This window comes from Trichosurus vulpecula, chromosome 1 (genome assembly GCF_011100635.1).
Source record: "Trichosurus vulpecula isolate mTriVul1 chromosome 1, mTriVul1.pri, whole genome shotgun sequence".
NCBI classification, from domain to species: Eukaryota; Metazoa; Chordata; class Mammalia; order Diprotodontia; family Phalangeridae; genus Trichosurus; species Trichosurus vulpecula.
In genome coordinates this window covers 497,166,205-497,172,204 of record NC_050573.1, presented here as the reverse complement: position 1 = coordinate 497,172,204, position 6,000 = coordinate 497,166,205, and positions in this window count along the sequence as shown.

Sequence of the window (6,000 nt, the reverse complement as noted above, 5' to 3'; positions counted from 1 at the left end):
TAATTTATACACTAGTCAAGTTGTGGAGAAGAATTATGACCAATGGAATGAATCATGAGAAAGAAGAGACAGAACCAAAAAAAAAAACCCCAAAAATAAAAACAAAAGAGAAGAAAAAAGGCGAGCATGTAGTACGCCTCAATCTGCATTCAAACTTCACAGTTCTTTCTCTGGATGAAGATAGCATTCTCCATCGTGAGTCCCCTGGAGTTGTCCTTGCACCTTACGTTGCTGAGAAGAGCGAAGTATGTCAGGGTTGGTCCTCACGGAATCCATATATCTGTGGTTGTGTACAATGTTCTCCTGGCTCTCCATTAGGTTTATTTCAAGTAAACACAGCTCAAGTGATATTTTTGACCGAGGGTTCAAGAAGCCAAGTATTAAGAAAGATGTTAGCTTATCTGAGGAAGAAAGCAAGTGTTAGGACCAAACATACTCCTAACCCAGTAGCCTCAGAGGTAGGTAAGGCCATTCCTTTATTTTGTCCTGAAAGAGGAAGCTGTGCCTCTAGGGAAGTGGCTGCTAGGGTGACAGCAAGAAGGAAGGGGAAGAGCTATACCTTCATGCCTAGGTCTGTGGCTCAGTAGATGAGTGTTAAGTTCAGATGCGGTAAAATTTAGTGAGCACTTGTTGAGTCAGAGAATCTAGGTTCAAATCCTACTCTATGCTGTTTACTACCTGTATGACCATGAACAAGTCAATGATAGAAAAAAAGACCAAATATTTCTAGCAGTACTTTTTTTTATGAATAGGAAACAAAGCGTACATCCATAAACTCAATAATGACTAAACAAATTGTGGTGCATGAATATAATGGAATATTAAGGTACAGTAAGGGATGATGAACATGATAAATCCACAGAAAGTCATTCAGTGGAGAAAGCACTGGATCCAGAGTCAGGAAGAATTGAGTTCAATCCAGTCTCAGTTACTTAGCAGCTGTGTGATCCTAGGCAAATCACCTAACTTTTGCCTGCCTCAGTTTCCTCATTTGTAAAATGGGGATAATAATAGGACCTACCTCCCAGGGTTGTTGTGAGGACAAAGTGGGAGATAGTTGTAAAGTATTTGTGAACCTTAAACCACCTAGCTAATAATAGAATATCAACCGGTTGTAATGCAAAGTGAATTAAGCAGAGCCAAGAAAACAATATACACAATCACTGCAACAATGTTGCAAAGTTACAAAGGACAGACTTGTCCTGAAAGAAGAAGCATGAGAAAACCTCTCCTACCCCAGCCTCCTCCACCCAGCTTATTTGCGGAGATATGTATGTGTTGAGAAAAGAAGAAGGTTCAAGAGTGTTAGAGCATTTCATGCATTGTCAAGTTTCTTTTTTTCAGTGTATTGATTGATTTTGTATTGTTTTTCCTCCTTGTCCTTTCATTGTAAAACAATTGTCTGTTATATGTGATTGTTTTCTGGGATGGCTGGGGAAGAGTTACAGAAGGAAATTTAGATTTTAAAAAAAGATAGCAATAAAATTTATTTTAAAAAATTAAAAAGAGGAATGTAAATCAAAACAACCCTAAAGTTTTACCTCACCCCACAAACTGATAAAGATGACAAAAAAGAATAGTCAATGTTGGAGGGAAAAGTCAGGAACAGTAACACATCCTTTCCATTCTTGACACCAAGAGAGCTGCTTTGAATATTTCTGTGTACATATGGATCATCCCCCCACCCCCCTTTTTAAAATCTCCTTGGGAGTCCTTCATATTCTATTTTTCTTTCTCTGGAACCCTTGGGAAAAATTACTAGGCAAGACAAGTATTATACTGGTTTGATAGCATGTCACCAACTTGTTTCTTTAATTTTATGTAAATCTTATATATGGAAATGAACTTCATTTATCCTAAAAATTGGTTTCTTGTGTGCACTATACCAATGGAACACCTGATGAATTTTCTTTTAAAAAAATCTGTGTAGGTTTGGAGATCCTAAAATCCTAACTTTCTACTTCACTAGATTTTCCAGTGATTGCTATCCAAACCATTATCACCATAGATTACCACTGTATCTGTATCTGTAACATTATCATTTCATTCATGCATGTTCTCTATTCCTGAATATGTGTACATGCATATGTGTGTACATATATGATGTATGCATGGAATATTTATATACATAATTTTTTTAAAAATTGGATTTATTTTAATGGGACCATTCTATGCATATGTATATCTATCACCTATGGACATATATGTATGTTATATGTAATATATTTTATTTTTGAAAAGCCATTTTGAGTGTAAATAAAATGACAAAAATGTCCATATCTTTTGATTTGGATATACTGCTGCTATCTTAATGAGGTTGCAACATTTTATGTGGTAACGAAAACTGGGGAAAAATGTAGATGACTATCAACTGGATAATCACTAAACAAATTATGGTACATGAATGAATGAAATAATATTTTGCTATAATAATCAACAAACAGTGAATACAGAGAAATATAAAAGAATCAACTTTAATATAAAGTGAATTAAGCAGAGCTGAGAAAACAATATATACAATAATTTCAACAAAGTAAATGGAAAGAATCACAAAACAATCCAAACTAAATCTTGTGAAAGCACAAACAAGCTTACTTACCACCAAAGAATAGCTATGGGAAGATATTTCCCCCTGCTCCTTTGCAAGGACTGGAGATCCATAGATGTGGAATATTGCATATAACATAAACTTATTTGTATGTGTTGATCAGTTTTGCTGAATTTTTTTCTCTTTTTAAAATTTTTAATTCTTTGTTATATGGAGTGGCCCTCTGGGAGGGGAATAGGGGAAAAAAATAGAGGGGAAAATCTAGATGCTGTAAAAACAAAATACATCAATAAAACCTCTAATTTTTTAAAAGGAAATGCTCAAAAGCCTTCTTTTCCATTAAAGATCTGTGTTAGGATTACATTCAGCTTTTCAGGCTGTTTTTCTTGGTTGTAAGCATGAAAATGTGCTAGAGCCAGCTCATACAGATTCCCAGGGGCTGATAGTTAAATTTTCAGTGTGAGCAGTTACACCTCAGAAATTGGCAAATGCTTCAAATCAAAGCTATATTTATTGTTTGGTTGGTTGTCTAAACCAGGCTTGCACAACATACAGCCCACCAAAGGATTCTGGGCAGCTGTCACGTGACCTGTGGCAACCACTCATCGTCAGTCTGTCTCTAGTCTAACCTATCTACAACCTGAAGAAGTTTAGCCTATTTTGATTTTCGCCCCTACCTACCACCAAGTTGTGCAGGCTTGATCTAAATTTAAGTAAATGATGGAGAAAATGTCACTAAGGCAGATTAAACTAAACACTAAAGTGTGTTTTGTACAATATCACTACTAGATCTGTATTCAGAAGAGATTTTTTTAAAAAATGGAAAGGGACTAATATGTACAAACGTATTTATAACAGCTCTTTTTTGGAGTGGCAAAGAATTGGAAATTGATGGGATGCTCATCAACTGTGGAATGGCTGAGCAAGTTCTGGTACGTAATTGTGATGGAATACTATTGTGCTACAAGAAATGATGAGTAGGCTGATTTCAGAAAAAAAAAACTGAGATGACTTATATGAACTGAAGCAAAATAAAATGAGCAGAACCAAGAGAACGCTGTACACAGTGAAAGCAATATTGTATGATGATCAACTATGAGTGACTATTCTCAGTAATACAATGACAATTCTGAAGTACTTATAATGAAAAATGCTGTCTACATCCAGAGAAAGAACTGGTGGGGTCCCAATGCAAATTGAAGCATACTTTAAAAAACAACAACAGAACTTTCTTTTTCTTTTTGGTCTGTTTTTTTCTTTCATAACATGGCTAATATGGTAATGTTTTGCATGATTACACATGCATAATTTACATCAAGTCGCTTGCCTTCTTGAGGAGGGAAGGGAGGGAAGGAGAGAATTTGGAACTCAAAATTTTAAAAAACAAATGGTAAAAATTGTTTTTATATGTAATTTTGGGAAAAAAAGTGTGTTAGGTATACATTTCTCCCTCCCCCCACATTTACCAGGAAATCCTTGGTTGTAAGCCTATATTTTTTGCCTTTTAGAATTCTACATTCCAAGATTTCCTCTTGTTTAAAGTAAAAACTGCCAGGTCTGATGTAACCTATGGCTCCTTGGCACTTGTAATCTTTTTGGCTGCTTATAGTATTTTTTCCTCTGACCTGAAAGATCTAGAATGTCTATGACATTCCTAGGAATTTACCTTTTGGGATTTCTTTTAGGAGGTAGAATCTTTCTATCTTTACTTTGTCCTGTGGTTCTAGTAAATATGGGTAATGTTTATCTATTATTTCTTAAAATATTGTGTCCAAACTTTTTTTTTTAAATCATGGCTTTAAGAGAGTCTGATGATTCTTAAATTCTTTCTCCTTGACGTGTTTACCAGATCAGCTATTTTTGATGACAGATCTTACATTTTTCTATTTTTTCCAATATTTTGATCTTGTTCTGTTTTTTTTTTTTTTACCCTGTGAACATGTGTTTAATTTAGCCAAGGAGGAGCCATTTCATCTTTTAAAAAGGCCTGACAAAGGCAACAGTTTGGTTGTGAGAGATGTTTTGCTGAGAAATCCCTGTAGCAGCAAGTTTTTGGGAGGCCCTCCCCCCCGCGCCCACCCCCTCACCCCCCCGCCAGGAGGAGCAGGTTTTTTTTTTTCAATATTTTGATCTTGTTCTATGTTTGATTGTGTTTTTGCCTCATGGAGTCACTGACTTCTAATTTTCGAGGAATCTTTTACTTGGGTACTTAGTTACTTTCTGTTTTAATGTACTTATTTTCCTTCAGAGGAATTTCCTCCAGAGTCTTTATTTCATTTAAAAAAATTTATTTCTTGCTTCATTTCTTCCAGGTATTCATGTAGTCCTTATGGAAAATTTATTTTTTTTGTTTGAGTCTCTGCTTATACTTGTGGAGTTACTCTTTCCTCCCAGGTTATATTTTTGGTTATCTCTGTAATTCTTTATAGTATTCAGTGCCTTTTCAGTGTTTTACTCATAGTTCCTAGTCTTAGTTTTTGAATTAGAGCTTTATGCCATTTCCATTCTGTTTTCTGCTGTCATTTTGGGTGGGGTAGTAGGCTATGCTTGGTCTTAACCTGGGTCACCCAGATTCCTAAGCTGTCCCAGGGTTGGTCTCTCCATTGTTGTTGAGGTTCACAGAGCTAAATCTTCAGAGCTCTCTATGGTATCCCAGCGAGGACAGAGTGCCAGGGACTTTGGAGGCCCTGGAGCTGGGGTATCCCAGGATGAGCATTGCTGGGCTATACTGGTTGCCACCCTACATAGTGGTTTTGAAGGTCCATGTTTCTGACCACTTTTGGGATTTCTCAGTGGAGCCATTCACTCCTGCTGCCTCAGGATACAGAGCCTTTCAGGGCATGACCATCTCCAGCCTGTTTCTATGATTATCTAGGAGGCTGCCATATAGCTTTCCTGTGCTGGTAGGAGCTTTTCCAGCAGGCTCCTTTCTTATTGACCATTATCTTCTAGCTGATTTCTTATGCAGTTTTGAGGTGGATGAAATCACTTACTGTAGTTTCTTATTGGATATTATGATCATTATTTGGTCTGGTATTATTTTCAGTTTTTGGGGTGTGTGTGTATGCTTCTGGAGTAGGGGTGTAAGAGCTAGGTTGTCTATGTCTCATCAGGCAGCCATCCTGGCTGATACTCCTTAACAGGCTTTATTTAACCATAAAGAAAAAACAAAGATTTGTGCCCAAACTTATAAACAGAAATTGATGAGGTGCTTGAGTGCTTGTGCTTGGACCCTAATTCTAGCATCACATTTCTCCTTAGCCTCTGCTTGGGTGCCTGTGCCTGGACCCCAATTCCAAAACCACATCCAGTTCTAAAATCACATCTCTTCCTAGCCTCAAAATACTATCTCAGGCAGTTCCTCTTCAGTTCAAGGGCAGCATTCCTTAGCAAAACACTTATCTCTCTTCATGATACTGTGGCCAGCTGCACCTATAGAATTTATTAGTTTG